General features: G+C 43.3%; 1 pseudogene; it reads left to right on the top strand.

Annotated features, from left to right (window-relative positions):
* Positions 1-3,434: 3,434 nt before the first annotated feature.
* On the top strand, positions 3,435-3,551 carry LOC144690237 (U2 spliceosomal RNA; annotated as a pseudogene).
* Positions 3,552-19,859: the final 16,308 nt, after the last annotated feature.

Here is a 19,859-nt window from a genome sequence, read left to right as displayed (position 1 = left end):
AAACGGAGAAATTTGACATTCTAAAAATATAAAATTAGTATACCAGGGCCAGAGGGGCTTTACAACAGTAATTATGAACTTAGTATGATTTTACAAACTTAGTAACGGCTCATTCAACAGGGCATAAATTTTTCAAGGGTTTTTACAAGACTAAGAGCATAAAGGGCAAGTGACTTCTACTTGATTGTGCCCTGGGAGAACATCAAGAGTGTATCCTTTGGGGAACCGTAGAATCGCTGACAGCAACTTCTGGATTTCCGCATTTAACTAGACATGTGCAGTCTCTAGAAGTTGCTGTCAGTTTCAGAGAAATAATGACGGTAAATGCTGACAGCTTCGTCATCATTACTACCACAAAATTTTGACCACCCGAGTCTCTCCACAGCCCTATTCCAACCAAGGTGAGCAGTTTTCACTGGTTATACATCCCCCACCCTCACTCTCTGTTCCGGTTATATTCCCATTGGGATTTCAGGCAAGGATAGGAGTTGGCAACGCTGTGATCTGCCCCAGTAAAAGAGACTGCTGATCCACTGATGAGACTGACATGAAAAATGATACTGAGTAAGGCACCAGGAGTCTGTGATTGAAGCACACTGCAGTATGAATCCTGATTCTAACCTTGTGGCCTGACAAGAATGGAGCATGCAATGGGTTAAAATAGGGGCACAGTATTTACCTCTTGATTCACATTGCACTGCTGCTCAGGCTTTGGGAGACATATAAATATTCACTACAGGATGGTGAGGGGCCTCATAACTATTCAAAGGTTGGGATCCAATGAAACCTTTGGGATCCCGAACACGATTTTAATCTCACGGAAGTGAGTCATGTGCTTTGCTGACGGCACCAGGCAAATTTGGCTGCAGATAGATTAGAATTAGAAGAGTCATTTGCAAGAATATCTTTTTTATTTAGTTTTACTGGTTTCCTTGGGGAAGAGGAGGAGCATGGGATCCTCATCCATGTCTCCCACAAGGAAACCATAAGTCTTCCTTCATTTCACTGATAGCAATTGCTTCACAACTACCCTGCACCTCCGCCACCTGCTCCCCCCACCCCAAACCATAGTGACTGACCTTAGTGCCGGGGACTGTTCGCTCCACTTTGGCAGTGGTCTCCAGCCACCTGAAATCCTGCCCCCACCTGTTGGGCAGGGAATGGTTCCAGCTTAGCTTGAGCAAAAAACTTGGCTTCAGGACATGGATGAAGCCTGAGGGCTAAAATGACCTAGGCTGCACACATCATGACCTGGCGAGCTTGACACTCGCCCCACTCTCACTCCTCCCCCACCCTTACCAATGGTATTATGCCACGAGCTAAAATTGGTGCTAAGATGTTGTTAACATTGCAGCTCTGGAAAGTTGATGTGGCCGGCAGAAAATGACTTTGCAATCATGCCATATCAGCAGTGATTTATTGAAGCTGACAACTTGTCCCCACTAATCATTACGTAAGGCAACTGTAGGTTATACATTAACACATCCATTCATACATAGTTCAGTAATAATTTTTTAAAATTCATTTACAGGATGTGGGCTTTGCTGGCTAGGCCAGCATTTATTGTCCATCCCTAATTGCCCTTGAGAAGGCTTGAATCGCTGCAGTCCATGTGGTGTAGGTACACCCGCATTGCTGTTAGGGAGGGAGTTCCAGGATTTTGACCCAGCGACAGTGAAGGAATGGCGATATATTTCCAAATCAGGATGGTGAGTGGCTTGGAGGGGAGCTTCCAGGTGGTGGTGTTCCCATCTAACTGCTGTCCTTGTTCTTCTAGGTGGTAGTGGTCATGGGTTTGGAAAGTGCTGTCTAAGGAGCCTTGGTGTGTTTCTACAGTGGCATGCAGGTCTTGTGACATTCAATACAGGTGTGATGACTAAAAGGCAAAATCAACTTTGTCAGTCTTCCACCCTAATTTTTATTTGGCAATATATCACACATCAAACATAGTACTGTGTGGAACTTTAAAAACTTTGGAAGAAAATTTGAAAAGACTCAAAAATAGGCTCAGGGATCATGGTACAGTATTAACCTGTGCCTGTTTTTTGCAATATCAAGTTTGTGCTACCTGCTGATTTAAATGATAGTATTATGCAGCCCAGCACTAAATGCGCTGCTGAGCAGTTGCATGTCTCAGCAGGGGGCCCAAGTTTATGTAAGTCTAGCACCACTTAAAGCAAACCTCCATTATTTGAAGCCAGCCTGCACTTCTTATAGGGGGAGGTCTGGCTACAGCAGGTGCTGAAAGTGGCTGGGGAAGAGTATCTGACCTGCAAGAAGAGCGAATATGGCAGAGTGTGCTCCAAGGGTCTCTGATGCAACACTGAAGGCCTTGCTGCAGGAGAAGGATGAGAGGAGAGAGCTCCTTTATCTACTTGGGCCCAGGAGGCCCTCCAGAGAAAGTGAAATGGCAGCGGGAGCAGATACTATCGGGGTCATGCAATCTCAGATTGGTGCCATAAAAGTGCACCTTGCTGTCATGTGTGGATACTCAAATGGCCTTGCAGGTTCTTACAGTTGTCAAGCAATCTGTCCTCCAACAGTTTACCAGGATTGCTGAGGTGTCACCCTGGGGGACTAGCAGTGGTTCTGTGGATACGAACCTGCTATTCTTTCTCAGGATAATAATGTTCTTCCTCCCACCGCCATGCCATCAATACCCCTTTTTTTGCCAGTCAGTCAGCCAGCCAACCCTGACTGCTGTCGCCCATCCCGAGCCGGTACAGTGCCAGGGAATGCTGCTGGGTGCTTGATAGGGTGTGGTGCATTGAACAGTGAGAGATGGTGGTGTTGTGTGTATGAGAAGTAAAAAAAAATGAGATGCATTCACTCACATTGGCCACTTGTGTGAGGACATTGTACTTCTGGCACTGCTGCCATGCCCTTGGGGCCAGACAATGGGTACTGGTCTCCCTTGCAACATGCTCCCATTCCCTTCTGAAGTTGGTATGTGAGAACTTCCTACCTCCCAGGGTACATTGCCTCACTCTGGAAGTCCACCTGGTTCACCAGAGCCTTCAAGGCTGTGTCATTAAATATTTCAGTCCTCTCCCTTGACTGATGTGCTAGGCTTCTTCAACTTTAGTCTTCCCAAATGATTTTCTAGCAGCCTTCAGTTCATGTGTGCAACGTTCCTTTAATAGGGAGTGAGCCTTTAAAAAAAGCAAGCTGGCTGCAGCACACGGTTTGTGAGCAACACTACTTGGCTTCCCAGCTGAGTGCAGAGGATGTTGGGAAAAGAAGCAGGATTGGATTCGCTCAGCCAGACACTACACTCCTGCAAATGAAGTGTTGGTCACCGACCTGAATGGGGATGGGCAGCTTGTGATTGATGACCCCTGTGCGCAAAAAACGTCACTGACCTATTTTTACCCTATTATTCCTACTTTTCTGCACAACATACACTGGTTTTAACATTTTCCTTTTAGTTATTTATTTAATCATGCAGGCCTTTTGGCTAAGACCAAGTGTAGTATCTGTTCTTATCAGTTTAATATCTGATAAGTCCCTTATCTGGGGACCATATATTAAATATGCACCATGCAACAATCACATATGGGATCCCACAAACACAGTGCATTCTTTAAGCAATGCCACCCATGTTGGACATTATACCATGTAACTGATCGTAGGAAAGAGAAAAAGGTTTGCATTTATAATTGTACTAGTTGAAGAAACTAAAACTTTAGGATCTTTTTTAGCACTACTCCTGTCTCTAGGCAATTTATTAAAACTTGGATAGCAATGTTCTTCTGAACTTTTGCCCTTCCTTTCACTTCGATGGAATGAAAATCTATGGGTTCTATAGCAACTGAATTATTTTTATTCATTCATGGGATGTGAGTGCCTCTGGCCAGCCTGTGTTGCCCATCCCTAGTTGCCCTTGAAGTGCTGGTGAGTTACTTTCTTGAACTGAAACAGCCTATTTGGTAAAGGTACTTCCACAGTGTTGTTAGGCCAGGAGTTCCAGGATTTTGACTCTGAGGCAATAAAGGAATGGTGATATTGTTCCGTCAGGATGGTTATCAATGGACCTGAATTCACATCTTGCTCTAATTCCTCTCCCATCTCCTTTCACACCGTCTCCAAGATTATCTTGTCCATGGCACTGACCCACTGCTCCCTCAGCTACATTTCCACTAAACTCTTGATGACCTACATTCCTTCCTGGCCATAATGCTGGCTGATGCTGCAAATGTTTTTCACTCCTCATTGTTCCACTTCCTTTCAAAGTATGGATGTTGCAATTGGTCACATCACCATGGTGTTTAGAGTGGAAAGAAGCTGCCTGCCTTAATTGTTCATTACCTCATGTGTATGGACATGTGTCTACTGGGACTCAGTTGTAACTCTCTTGCCTCTGAGCCAGAAAGTTGTGGGTTCATAATCCCACTCCAGAGCTTTGAGCACAAAATCAGGCTGACATTCCAGTGGAGTACCAAGAGAGTGCTGCAGTGTTGGAGGTGACGTCTTTCAAGTGAGGTGTAAAACCGAGGCCCTGTCTGCCCCCTCAGGTGGACATAAAAGACCCCATGGCACTTTTCAAAGAAGAAGAACTGGGGAGTTCTCCCTGGTGTCCTGGCCAATATTTATTACTGTTTTTAGTAGCTTGCTGAGTGCAAATTGCCTACTTGGGATTTCTGTTACAAGAATCCTGAGGTTGTGAAAGACATTATATAAATGTAAATCTTTCTTTCTTGAGGTGAAGACAGCTTTAGTTGTGCCTTCCGTGGACTCTCATACAGCACTTGGAAGAGCACCACGTGATGTGCTCTTAGGAGCAAACTGGATAAAATAAACGAAAAATTGTTACTTTGTCAAACGTTAGAGGCTGGAATTCAGTTCAATAATTGTGCTGGAATTGCAACTGAGAGTGAAATCTGAGTGGCTTATTAATGTCGGCACAACCCTGTGCTTGAACTATGTTCTTAAACATACTTCAGCTATTTATAATTCTATGAAATGCATCATAGACATTTTATTTTTTAAATAATCATAAACATTTTTTTTCTACTTTTTGCATAGCACATGATTGATCAGTGGAGGGAGCATAAGTAAAAAGTTAATGAAAATGACAGTGACATTAAAATAAGAAAGCTGTTTTTGCAACAGGTTCTTGTTAAATTAAGCATCATAACTTACTGATATTCTGTGTGTAGACCCAGCCAGACTCTTCCTTTTTTGAGGGGAGTATCTTTTCGTTTTCCGAACTGATTGCCAAGACACAACAAAGGCCTGAGACTTCGCTCCTACTGTGTCCTTAAAAAAATTCGAAACACTTTTTAAAATGATGTGTGTTAACTTAAAATTGCTCAATGCAGCGTAACGAAATACAATGATTATCATTGAGAACATACTTATTAGCAAACTTGCACATTCTTTGCTGTATCTATTTTATCCTTAGCTCTTTATGTACTCTATTTTAAGCTTTCACTGCAGTTCAACCTCCCAAAGACTCAGTTAGTTTTCCCAGTGGTTAATTGTGCTATTTAGACTTTTTCAGCTTAGATCTTTGGTCTCCAGTGATTTAGCTGACCTGAGCTCTGGCAATGAAATTGGCTTCAGTGCTTTAGGGGTGCATGCGGAGGTGGGGGTGCAGAAGGGTAGCAGGTTGAAACCTCTGTAACTGTTATGTGACCTGATCCTCCTCTTCCTCCTATCATCATCATTGAGTGTGATGAGGGTACACAATGAACTACTCTGCTCCCCCTCTTCATCATCATCATCTTCCTTCTCCTTGTGCCCCTCTTGCTGTAATGGGTGTGCAGGAAGCCTTTGACTCTGTCAACCTTGAAGGCTTATGGAGTATCCTCCTCAAATTTGGCTGCCTTCAGAAATTTGTCACCATCTTTCGTCTACTCCACAATGACATGTAAGCTGTGACCCTCACCAACAGAACCACCATAAACCCTATCTCAGTGAAACTGGGGTTGAACAAGGTTGTGTCATTGCACAAACTCTCTTGTCCATTTTCCTCGCTGCAATACTGCACCTTATTTCCAGCAAATTACCCAAAGGCATAGAGATAATCTACAGAACAGATGAGAAACTGGTCACCCTACACCACCTTCAATCCAAAACCAAAACCACTCCAACCTCAGCCATTGAGCTTCAGTATTGTTATGACCAGGTGAGAAAAAGTGAACTGCCTCCCCTCTATTCAGCCTCCTTGGTTGGTCACAACAAAAAAATGTTTTAAATTTCTTTCCCGAATCCAAATGTAATTTTTTTTACTATTTATGCAGCGAACAATAAGCCAATCAAACATGGTTTTCTTGAGTCAAGGAAAGAGCAAGTTTATTAGCCATTAAACCCAAGAAAAAAATAACAAAAGACACGACGTCACACATACACAGGTATCAGAAGTAAGGAAAGTTAGAGTCCAAATAAAAGTTAAAAGAATATGCAATTAGATGCCCTTTGCTTGTATTTGAGACATAGACTGTTAAATGTTGCGGCCAATTTAAGTTATCTAGTTCCTTTGAGCAGGTAGATGTAGAAAATGTTGCAATTCTTACGAGATCTCGGTTTGTTGGATTTTGGGTACACTGATTTCTGGAACTGGGTGCTGTACTTATTCCTGGGGCGGGGGGAGAGAGAGGGAGATATCTCTTAGCCTGATTCTCTGCTGAAGTCTTTTTCCAAAATCTCTCTGATGGTATCTGCTTTGACTTGGTAAAACCCAGTTCTTAAAGTCCTGCTGTAGATGTATATCCCAAAAGAATTTGATTACCATACCTGCTGTTGTCATTGTTGTAGAACAAGTTTTGATGTCTCAACTCAGGAACTTTTGACATGTTTCAAGATAGCAGAAAGCAACAGGAAATGGGGTTCTTTCATCCTCTGCAGGGATTTTGAGTGTCTATGGGTTGCATATCCTGGCTGGCTAGCAGTTCTCTGTTGTGTTAATAATATTACAGTTGATTAATGTCCAGCACTTTGTATTTTTAATATCTCCGTGTTGGGTCTCAACATTTGTAGATTACCAGAAATCTCTCTCTCGCTTCACACTCCCTTGGTGGGGTCTTGTTTGCTTTTCTCACCTTCACCTTGGAAGGTGGCCTCGCATTTTAAAGCAGTTTGTTCTCTCATTTTAAATTCCAGAATTTCAGTTGAAGGTTTTTTTTAAAAATCATTTTTTTCAAAAAAACACTGTAATTTCATGATAGTTTGCAGATGATGCATGTGTGTGCGCTCACTCAGAAACTGAGCTCCAGGTCATTGTCGACTCCTTTTCTGAAGCATATAAGAAAATGGGCCTTTCACTAAACACGCAAAAAACTAAGGTCCTCTTCCCCACAGCACAACACCTTCCCCAGTCGATTAAGAGCAATGGCAAGATCCTGGAAAATGTGGACCATTTTCTGTACCTTGGGAGCCTCTTCTTAATGAAGACAGATATGGATAGTGAAATTCACCCCCAATGTGCCAGTTCAGCCTTTGACTGACTGAGGTAAAGAGTTTTTGCAGGTCAGGATTTCAAACCCGAGGTCATAGTTTACTGGGCTAAAAGGCCCCCATGTTCCTATATGCTTCAGAGACTTGGACAACCTACAGCAGGCACCTCAGAGCCATGGAGAAGCACCACCAGTGGTGCCCTCACAATATCCTTCAAATTTGGTAGCCAGCGAGGCGGTCCAACAGCAGCATCCTCTCCCAGGCCTACTTGCCAAGCTTTGAGGTACTAATCACTCAAAACCACCTTTACTGGGTGTGACATGTCATTGGTATGCCTGACACCAGACTTCTGCAGCAATTGCTCTACTAGGAACATGTTCATGGCAGAAGAATCCCAGGAGGATAGCGGAAACACTTTAGGGATGTCCTTAAAGCATCTTTTAAAAATATTTTTTCATGGGATGTGGGCGTCGCTGGCTAGGCCAGCATTTATTGACCATCCCTAATTGCCCTTGAAAAGGTGGTGGTGAGCCACATTCTTGGAATGCTGGAGTCCGTCTGGTGTAGGTACACCCATAGTGCTGTTAGGAAAGGCATTCCAGGATTTTGACCCAGTGACAGTGAGGGAACAGCAGTATATTTCCAAGTCAGGATGGTGTGTGGCTTGGAGGTGAACTTGCAGGTGGTGGCGTTCTCATGTATCTGCTGCCCTTGTCCTTCTGAAGTAGCAGAGGTCGTGGGTTTGGAAGATGCTGTCGAAGAAGGCTTGGTGAGTTGTTACCATGCATCTTGTAGATGGTACACACTGCTGCTACTGTGCGTCAGTGGTGGAGGGAGTGGATTTTTGTGGATGTGGTGCCAATCAAGCGGGTTGCTTTGTCCTGGACAGTGTCAAGATCCTGAAGTGTTGTTGGTGGTGCACTCATCCAGGCAACTGGGGAGTATTCCATCACACGCCTGATGTGTGCCTTGTGCTCGATGCAGAATTCCCAGTTTTTGACATGCTCTTATAGCCACAGTATTTACATAGCTAGTCCAGTTCAGTTTCTAGTCAATGGTAACCCCCAGGATGTTGATAGTGGGGGATTCAGCAATGGTAATGCTATTGAATGTCAGGGGGAGATGGTTAGATTCTCTCTTGTTGGAGATGGTCATTGCCTGGGTCTTGTGTTGTGCGAATGTAACTTGCCACTTATCAGCCCAAGCCTGAAATGTTGTCCAGATCTTGCTGCATATGGACACGGACTGCTGAGGAATCATGAATGGTGCTGAACATTGTACAATCATCAGCAAACACCCCCACTTCTGATTTTATGATGGAGGAAAGGTCATTGATGAAGCAGCTGAGGATTATTGGGTTGAAGACACTACCCTGAGGAACTCCTGCAGCTATGCCCCTGGACTGATTTGATTGACCTCCAACAACCACAATCATCTTCCTTTGTGCTAAATATAACTCCAACCAGTGGAGAGTTTTCCCCCTGATTCCATTTACTCCAGTTTTGCTAGAGTTCCTTGATGCCACACTCAATCAAATGCTGCCTTAATGTCAAGGGCAGCACTCACCTCACTTGTGAAGAAGTCAGACATACCTGTCAACACATGGGAGTCCCTGGCTTGTAACTGATCAAAATGGAGAAAGCTCATTCAGAAAGGCACTAAACACATTGAGAGGCTTAGATAAAAGCAAAATACTGCAGATGCTGGAAATCTGAAATAAAAACAGAAAATGCTGGAAAAACTCATCAGGTCTGACAGCACCTGTGGAGAGAGAAACAGAGTTAACGTTCCGAGTCTGTAAGACTTCTTCAGAGCTAAAGAGAAGTAGAAAGTGATGGAATTTATACTATTTAAAAGGGTGGAGCAGGTAAAGCAGGATAGGTGGGGGTTAAGGAGAGATTGACAAAGATGTCATGGACACAAGACAAAGGGAGAGTTCAACAACTTCAGACCATGAACTCTTTCCTCCACCTTCACCCCTTTTTTAATCCCCTTTTTAAATTTATTTTTTATTTACTTATTTTTATTTTTATTAATTTATTCATTGTTTTATCCCCCCTTTTTATCAATTTTTCTATCCTTTTCCCCCAACCACCCCCCCCACCCCCAAAAGGGCCATCTGTCATTTATTCTATGTTGTTCTTTCACAGAGTGCTGACCCCTTGTTCTGCCATTCACATGTTTTGCTTTCTTACCTTTATGCCACTATCAGCACCTTTTTCTGCCCTTACCACAACCATTATCACTCCCTTTGTCTTGTGTCCATGACATCTTTGTCAATCTCTCCTCATCCCCCACCTATCGCTGACCTTCTATCCTGCTTTACCTGCTCCACCCCCTATTAAACATCACTTTCCACTCCTTTTTAGCTCTGCAGAAGAGTCATATGGACTCAAAACAATAACCCTGTTTCTCTCTCCACAGATGTTGTCAGACCTGTTGACATTTTCCAGCATTTCCAGCGGTGGCATAGTGGTATTGTCACTGGACTGGTAATCCAGAGACCCAGGGTAATGCTCTGGGGTCCTGGGTTCAAATCCTGCCATAGCAGCTGGTGGAATTTGAATCCAATAAAAAATCTGGAATTAAGTCTTATGATGACCACGAAACCATTGCCAGTTGTTGTAAAAACCCATCTGGATCACTGATATCCTTTAGGGAAGGAAAGGCTGTCCTTATCTGGTCTGGCCTACATGTGACCCCAGATCCACAATAATGTGGTTGACTTTTAAATGCCCTCTGAACAAGGGCAATTAGGGATGGGCAATAAATGCTGGCCTAGCCAGCGACGCCCATGAATGAATTTTTTTTTAATTGAGAGACTTCATTGGGAATGTGCAGAGGCAAAAATTGAAGTGTCGGAGGGATCGTGCAAACCTCCAAGCCATCAAGCCTGCCTGCCCCACATGTGGCAGAGTCTGCAGATTATGCACTGGATTTATCAACTATCTCAGAACCCATCTAACCGGAATGGAAGCAAGTCATCCTCGATCCCGAGGGCCTGCCTAAGAAGAAGGACGTGTATGTACAGCAACAGGAGGGCTGAAGGTATGAATGGGTATTACCTTCTTGATTTTAAGGGACAGATAAAGAGGGTGGAAGCTTCAGTGTCTCTAGTCTATTGCTTCATAGGGGTGCCAGGGCAACAGTATATCTGCTCAGATGCAAACCCGGTGCTAGGAGATACTGCCAGCCTCACCATCTGCCATGGTACGAACAAATGGGTGCTCATGACATGTGTGACCTTGTCCTCATAGGGAACAAGGGAATTAAATGTGGGTAGTATGCTTAAGGAATGTTGTCAAGTCCTTACTGGAGAGGATGCAGAGGTTTTTTTTTAGGATGATAGCATGGATGAGGGACTTCAGTTATGTGGAGAGAGTGGAGAAGCCAGGATTGTTCTCCTTACAGCAGAGAAGGTTGAGCGGAAACCTAATAGAGGTATTCAAAATTATGAGGAGTTTTAACAGAGCTATTAGGGGCAAATTAGTTCTTCTGGCAAGTGGGACAGTAACCAGAGGTCATAGATTAAAAATAATCAGCAAATTAACATGTGGGGAAAAGAGAATTTTTTGACACGTAGTTATGATTGGGAATGTCCAATCAGAAAGAGTGGTAGGTGTGAATTCCATAAGAACTTTCAAAAAGCAATTGGACAAATACTTGAAGAGGACATGGTTATGAGGACAATCTTGGCGTGGGGTTATTTTGGACAGCTCTTTCAAAGGGCAGGCACAGGCACATAACTGCTTTCCGTGTTGTAAGATGCTATGATTCTATATGGGTGCCAGTGAGGACATAATTGGCATGGGTGGTGGTGCTCTAGCAGTCACTATGCAGATTCCTATCTGAAGAAAGACCATTTTATGTACTGGGGTGGCACTGGCTAGCATATAACCATACCCTAAACTGAGTAATTATTGACTTCAAAATAGTTAAAAATCTGGAGAGGGAAACAAAATGATAGGAAAAGTAAAGCTAGATCAGCATTAACCTGATAATAGCTATCCAAATATATAATCACCCGTAATGGAACTTTAGCAAAAAGCCACAATTTTAACCAAGTGTAGGTGTTTTTATGTGTGCCAAATGCATCACACAGGGATTTAAAGAAGGCCTACATTGTTTGCAGTGATTCGGCAGCAGTCTTGAGTTTTTTTGGCAAAGGTTCAAAATTTTTTGTGACTGTCAGGAAATCCTTTTACTAATCCATCACAGAAAGTTAAAATAATGTTGCTTCCAGATTTTAAAAAATCAGAGTTTGAAGTGAACAGAGTATCAGTTTTCTTACCTTCATCATACCTTTAGAATGACCCAATTCAGAGTTCAGTAGGATATTATGTGGCAAGAAGCAATTGAAAAGTTTTTGCAGTCACATGCTTCGATAGATGTAGAGTCAGTAATTGAGTAGACCCTTTTAGTTGTAAATTTGTTTAACTAGAAGATGAGATTATGTTGTCTGTTCATGATGTAAATCCTATGATTTCAGTTAAGCTTTTAAGAAATGAAAACTCTCTTGGGTATTTTGGAATGAATTTGGTTGTCAGTCAATAGATGGAAAACACCATATGTTCTTTTACCTCTAATAATCTGCTTTTATGTCTCTTCCAGAACCAATTATTTTTACTTTCTTCCCCTTTAGGCTCTTCCTTTCTTTCACTTCTCTCTCTCTTTCTTCCCTCTTTCCCCACCACACCACCAACCCCCCACCTCCACAACTCCTCCTCTGTCATAGTAATATACTGCCCAGGGTCCTGATGCCCAATATTCCTTTGGATTGTGGCATCCAATTGATCTGCTATTTTGTAGGACTTTGGACCTCCAATTTCAGCCTAGCCAACTGTGAGATGTTGCTTCAGTTCAGTGACTCCTGAATGTGTGTGAACAGTGAATTCCAAGGTGGAAAAGAAACAAAAACATGGTCAAACTCATGTATCTTTTACAGATAAGTTACATCCTGTTGAGGGTGTTGCAGCCATTTACTGTCACCCACATGGGTCAGGAAATCGCTTGATATTTCAGGGACGAGTTGCTATTGGGGAGCTCCTGCTCATCTGCCAAAACCCTAGAAAAGTGATACATGGTTTATCCAGGATTTTGGGGTGTATCATCTGCTGGAGTTATAGCGGATTATCAGAAGAATCGCAGCAGAAATTCACATCAATAGTGTGTAGGGAGCTTAAAAGAAGAGGCAAGATACTTTTAAAGAATCAATTGACAGCAGGGATGCAGATTCTTGTAGTGGTCATCATAATTAGGGCAAACTTACCAGATATCCAAACGAATGTAATTCCAGGAGGTGCCAGCAGACAGCAGTCCGACTGATCTTTTTTCTGACTGGCCTGTGGCCATTGAGGCCAACTGTTGCATCCTTTGTCTTGGTAATTCAGCACAAATCAGACATTCAATGTAAACCTTGCAAAATCTGTATGATTAGGCGATATCCTGCAAAGAATTTTCTCATTAAACCACTGGGGGTGCTCTTAAGGGAATATTTATGTCTATGTACAGTGGAGTTCCTTTGAAATTGAGATGGCTCCAGGATGGTTTGCCTGGCAATGGAAAGTTGGATTTGATTCAAGCCTCTGTGGTCGACTTAGTAATCAAATGCTTGAGCGAGGCAGCTCAGCAGTACCTCAAGGCACTGTTGTTGATTGACCATCCAATTTGGCCCATTTGTGGAAATTGATGGAGTAGATCGGCCACTTGTATCTGGGATTATTGGCACTTGTCTCTAAATAATCCTGCAAACCAAAGTGCTAACAAGTAAAGTAGTGCTAGTGGATAAACAACAGGAGGCTTACCAGTATAGGAGTATATCTGATTAAATTCCAGTAATACTATTGGACATACTTGGGCTTGCCTCAGCTTTGGCTCATACCACTCTACACCTAAACGCTCTAGAACTGTGTAAGTGAAACATGTTCCTATGAAGGGATGCTCTGCTCTCTATATTGCACAAACAGGAACTGCATCTGTGTGAATTTCCCACCAGTTTGATTTGAATCTCTTACATGCGGTAATGGGGGCTTTTCAGAGCTAACCAAAAAAAATGGTTAGAATTAACTGCATTCCATTTATGTCCTGTTTGTTTATTCACTTCACCCCAATATCATACCTAGTTTGAATCAGAGTGGTTCATTTCAGCAGGCAGTCAAGAGTCAATCACAATATTGTGGATCATTTTGAAGCGTCGGCTCTCATGATGATTAAACTACACCCTCCCTGATGTGGGATGGTTTTCCGAATAACAGGAAAAATAAAGCAGCAGCCAAGAAACATGCTGACTGGGTGTTTTCTCATGCACTTCCCCAGTCGCTGTTAGTATGATAGTTTCACACGCACTTTCATTGAAATGCTTGTAAGAGGAAACATTACCAAACACATGTATGTGCTACCTGTGCACATATGTATCATACTTGTGTTTGCAATTTTTAATTTTTTTTTCCTCTTGCACTTTTCATACAGTTGGAAAAAAAAATCATTTTTCGAACCACAAATTCAACCACTGCATTGTGAATATAAAGGTAGCAGAAGGATGTTGTCCAGTTAGGCTGACACTGGCCCTAGTTTTTGGTTGCCAATTCCTTTACTTCTAGTACTGCTATTGAGAAAGGGAAGTCTGCAAGTTGAATTGGTAACTTTGACTTTTGAAAACTAATTTAAGTTACAGGGGCCCCACTTTTAATTCTGGACCTGTTTGGTTGAGTGGATAGCACTGAAACCCAGTGGTCTCTTGGCTCAGTTTTAATTTTTGTTATATCAGGTGACCTTGAACTCACTTATCCAATGGTCTATTATTTTTTTATTTGTGGGATGTGAGCATTGCTGGCAAGGCCAGCATTTATTGCCCGTCCTTAATTTCCTTTGGCCACCTTTTTGAATTGCTGCAATCCATGAGGTGTAGGTAAATTCACAATGTTTTTTTGTATAGTGGTTTGACATAACTGGTGTGCTGCACAATTTCAGCAAGCAGTTAAGAGTCAATCATAATGCTGTGGATCTGGAGTCATGTGTAGGCCAGACTGCGTAAGGATGGCAGATTTCCTCCCTTGAAGGTCACTAGTGAATCTGATGGCTTTTTACGACAATCTGGTAATTTTATTATCATTAGTGAGACAAGCATTTTATTCCCAATTTATTAATTAAATTTGAATTCCCTCAGCTGCCATAATTGGATTTGAATTCCTATCTACAGAGCATATAGTCCAGTAACATTACCACTGTGCTACTGTCCCCCAAATTATCCATTAACAATTTATGGTTAAATAAAATAAAAGGCTCCGGAATGTATTCAGAACCTTAAATAATAGAAGCTGATGTGCTAGTTTTATTTCAGTAGTAAATATTAAAGCCAGAGGAATTTTCTAATGTGATACTTAATTCACCTTGAGAATATTACTGAGGCCATGGTTTCATAATTGAACTGGTTTTATGATTTTAAAAAATTTATTCACGGGATATGGTCTTTGCTGGCTGGGCCAGCATTTATTGCCCGTTCCTAGTTGCCCTTGAGAAGGTGGTGGTGAGCTGCCTTCTTAAATTGCTGCAGTCCATGTTGTGTAGGTACACCCACAGTGCTGTTAGGAACGGAGTTCCAGGATTTTGACCCAGCGACAGTGAAGGAATGCTGATATATTTCCAAGTCAGGATGGTGAGTGACTTGGAGGGAAACTTCTAGGTGGTGGTGTACCCATCTATCCTTCTTCTCCTTCTAGATGGTAGTGATTGTGGGTTTGGAAGGTGCTGACGAAGGAGCCTTGGTGAATTCCTGCAGTGCATCTTGTAGATGGTACACACTGTTGGTGGAGGGAATGAATGTTTATGAATGTGGTGCCTATCAAGCGGGCTGCTTTGTCCTGGACGGTGTCAAGCTTCTTGAGTGTTGTGAGAGCTGCACACATCCAGGCGAGTGGGGAGTATTCCATCATACTTCTGACTTGTGCCTTGTAGATGGTGGACAGGCTTTGGGAAGTCAGGAGGTGAGCTACTCATTGCAGGATTACTAACCTCTGACCTATTCTTGTAGCCACAGTGTTTATATGGCTAGTCCAGTTCAGTTTCTGGTCAATGGTAACCCCAGGATTTTGATAGTGGGGAATTCAGTGATGGTAATGCCATTGAACATCAAGGGAGATGGTTGGATTCTCTCTTGTTGGAGATGGTCATTGCCTGACACTTGTGTGGTGCGAATGTTACTTGCCACTTGTCAGCCCAAGCCTGGATATTGTCCAGGTCTTGCTGCAATTGGAAATGGACTGCTTCAGTATCTGAGGAGTCACGAATGGTGCTGAACATTGTGCAAGCATGAGCATACATCCCCACTTCTGACCTTATGATGGAAGGAAGGTCATTGATGAAGCAGCTGAAGATGGTTGGGCCTAGGACACTACCCTAAGGAACTCCTGCAGTGATGTCCTGGAGCTGAGATGACTGACCTGCAACAACTACAGCTATCTTCCTTTGTGCTAGATATGACTCCAACCAGTGGAGAGATTTCCCCCTGATTCCCATTGACTCCAGTTTTGCTAGGGCTCCTTGATGCCAATCAGTCAAATGCTGCCTTGATGTCAGGGGCAGTCACTCTCACCTCACCTTGGGAGCTCAGCTCTTTTGTCCATGTTTGAACCAAGGCTGTAATAAGGTCAGGAGCTGAATGGCCCTGGCGGAACCCAAACTGAGCATCAGTGAGCAGGTTATTGCTAAGCAAGTGCCGCTTGATAGCTCTGCTGATGATCCCTTCCATTACTTTACTGATGATGGAGAGTAGACTGATGGGGCAGTACTTGGCCGGGTTGGATTTGTCCTGCTTTTTGTGCACAGGACATATATGGGCAATTTTCCACATAGTTGAGTAGATGCCAGTGTTGTGGCTATACTGGAACAGCTTGGCTAGGGGGCGTGGCAAGTTCTGGAGCACAAGTCTTCAGTACTATTACTGGAATATTGTCAGGGCCCATGGCCTTTGCACTATTCAGTGCCTCCAGCCGTTTCTTGATATCATGTGGAGTGAATCGAATTGGTTGAAGACTGGCATCTGTGATGCTGTGGACCTCTGGAGGAGGTCCACTTGGCACTTCTGGCTGAAAATTATAGCAAATGTTTCAGCCTTATCTTATGCACTGATGTGCAGGGCTCCTCCATCATCATTGAGGATTGGGGTATTTGTGGAGCCTCCTCCCCCAGTGAGTTGTTTAATAGTCCATCACAATTCACAACTGGATGTGGCAGGACTGCAGAGCTTAGATCTGATCTGTTGGTTGTGGGATCGCTTAGCTATGTCTATCACTTGCTGCTTATGCTGTTTGGCATGCAAGTAGTCCTGTGTTGTAACTTCACCAGGTTGACACCTCATTTTTAGGTATGCCTGATGCTGCTCTTGGCATGCCCTCCTGCACTCTCCATTGAACCAGGGTTGATCCCCTGGCTTGATGGTAATGGTGGAGTGGGGGATATGCCGGGCCATGAGGTTACAGATTGTGTTTGCGTACAATTCTGCTGCAGCTGATGACCCACAGCGCTTCATGGATGCCCAGTCTTGAGTTGCTAGATCTGTTCGAAATCTATCCCATTTAGCACGGTGTTAGTGACACACAACACGATGGAGGGTGAAGGTGTGAAGGTGGGACTTCGCCTCCACAACAACTGTGCGGTGGTCACTCCTACCAATGCTGTCCTGGACAGATGCATCTGCGGCAGGCAGGTTGGTGAGGATGAGGTCAAGTATATTTTTCCCTCTAGTTGGTTCCCTCACCACCTGCCACAGACCCAGTCTAATAGCTATGTCATTTAGGACTCGGCCAGCTCAGTCAGTAGCGGTGCTATGAGCCACCCTTGGCGATGGACAACAAAGTCCCCAACCCAGAGTACATTCTATGCCCTTGCCATCCTCAGTGCTTCTTTCAAGTGGTATTCAACATGGAGGAGCACTGATTCATCAGATGAGGGAGGGCGGTACATGGTAATCAGCAGGAGGTTTCCTTGTCCATGTTTGACCTGATGCCATGAGACTTCATGAGGTCCGGAGTCGATGTTGAGGACTCCCAGGGCAACCCCCTCCCATTGTATACCACTGTGCCCCCACCTCTACTGGGTCTGTCCTGCTAGTGGGACAGGACATACCCAGGGATGGTGATGGTGGTTTCTGGGACATTATCTGTTCCGTGGGGATGACTATGTCAGGCTGTTGCTTGACTGGTCTGTGAGACAACTCTCCCAATTTTGGCACTAGCCCCCAGATGTTAGTAAGGAGGACTTTTCAGGGTCAACAGGGCTGGGATTGCCATTGTCGTTTCTGGGCCCAGGTCAATGCCGGGTGGTCTGTTTGGTTTCATTCCTTTTTTGTGACTTTGTAGCGGTTTGATACAACCGAGTGGTTTGCTAGGCCATTTCAGAGGGTAGTTAAGAGTCAACCACACTACTGTGGTCACATGTAGGCCAGACTAGGTAAGGACGACAGATTTCCTTCCCTAAAGGACGTTAGTGAACCAGATGGGTTTTTACAACAATCGACAACGGTTTCATGATCATCATCCGACTTTTAATTACAGATTTTTATTCACTTTAAATTCCACCATCTGCTGTGGCGGGATTCGAACCCGCATCCCCGGTGCATTACCCTTGTTCTCTGGATTAAAGAAAGGAGATAGTTACTTCATGAGGTGAAGGATAACATACCATTAAGCTTGAGGTTCTCATTTCAATCAGTTGATCATTCATTATAATCATGAATACATCATCCTGAAACTTTTCTGTTAATGAAGCTTTACTTTATTGCTTGCTTTTGTTTTCAGTTAATGTTTAGGATTTAGAAATTTCCCCTTGGACTGCAATTGTTGTTTTGTTCTTTTCTAGTGTGACAAGTCTTTATGAATTTGATTCACCATAAACACCACACAGTTCAGAAACACCAGAGTTGATTCATGGCCTTTGCTGAATTAGCAAACCTTAGCTAAAGCAGCTGGTGGCAGAAGCACTGTAATCCAGGTCTTGGGAGAACTGGGCTTCTGCCCTGTTCTTATACTCCAGAAAACTGATTGGTGAAGGATAGAACTGAAGTCAATCTTTACACGCATCTATAAACATTTATTTACAGACTTGCACATTACAAGCATACACCTCCTAACCCAACAACCACAGTTTCAGCCTGTGTCCAAATGCCCTCCACCTGCATACAATTAAATGCAATTAATACACAATTAACACCCTGTTTAGGTTTGTGATGTGCAGCAAGTCTTCCTATTGGCCAGCCATACTGGGAGGCCCAGCCTCACCAATTGAAGGCTGGCCCGGGTTTGGTCACAACAGAGATTATGGAGACATTCATGAGTTGTGAAATCATAATACAATGTCACCAATTAAACCTTTACTGACCTGAAAGAGTTAAAAATTGTGGATAGAAGTATGTGTGCACAGGTGGAGAATGCATGTATCCAATAAAGTTTCCTCACACAAGCAATTCATTGAAAGTGCATATGAAACTACTGTACTAACAGGACCAGGGAAGTGAGAAATCATATTTGCAAGACTAACCATAGCTAAGAACACCCAGTGAAAAATGTGTCTCCCTTGTCAATCCAAGAAACAAATCTGGCCGGTGTTCGTCTGATGTGGCTGCCAGCTGCAGAAAGTCTTTGGTGTGGGAGCTGACAGCTAAGGAATATGAAAACAGCTTTAACTGACCTCAGCCTACCTAGGTTAGAATAAGGTACAGGGGGCAGCCAGGATTTCTGCTCCCAGTCACTGTTAATGATCCCTAATAGTCTTTGTGAGTGGGTGGCAGGCTATAACAAGATTGGATTTGATTAAGATAATTCCTGTGGCTGAATAATCTGATACCACCCTCTGCCTACTTCAAGTGTGAAGAATTGCTGCTTGGCCAACATACTGGTGAGTTGCTGGGTTCATTGATCTGAATTCCAGAAATAAGCAGTGCCTTCAGGAAAGAAAAAGGACAAAAAGGGTACAATCCTCACTCTGTGTATTTTGACAGACATTAATGACAATCGACCAGCTGAACATAAATAATTCCGGCCTTACATTTCTGAAGACATGGGGACAGGTTTTCTTTTTGTTGCACTAGGGTGTAAAGAATCAGATGTTCTGAGGGAAATCAGTTGATCGGATCAGACACTTATAATCATAGAATCGTAGAATAGTTACTGCACAGGCAGAGGCTATTCAGCCCATCGCGTACATGCCAGCTCTCTTCAAGAGCAACTCATCTAGTCTCACTCCCCACTTTTCCCCTGTAGCTCTGCAAATTTTTTTCTCTCCTGATAATTATCCCATTTCTATTTGAAATTCCTGACTGATTCTACTTCTACTACACGCTCAGGCAGTGCATTCCAGATCTTAACCACTTAGTACGTAAAACAATTTTTCTTCACGACTCTGTTGCTTCATTTGCCAAACACTTTAAATTGGTGTCCTCCGTTTCTCGATTCTTCCGCCAATGGTCA

The sequence above is a fragment of the Cetorhinus maximus genome, chromosome 14 (genome assembly GCF_964194155.1).
Source record: "Cetorhinus maximus chromosome 14, sCetMax3.hap1.1, whole genome shotgun sequence".
Taxonomy (NCBI): domain Eukaryota; kingdom Metazoa; phylum Chordata; class Chondrichthyes; order Lamniformes; family Cetorhinidae; genus Cetorhinus; species Cetorhinus maximus.
The sequence above is the reverse complement of the archived record's forward strand: the minus strand, read 5'-3'. Positions and strand labels throughout refer to the sequence as shown.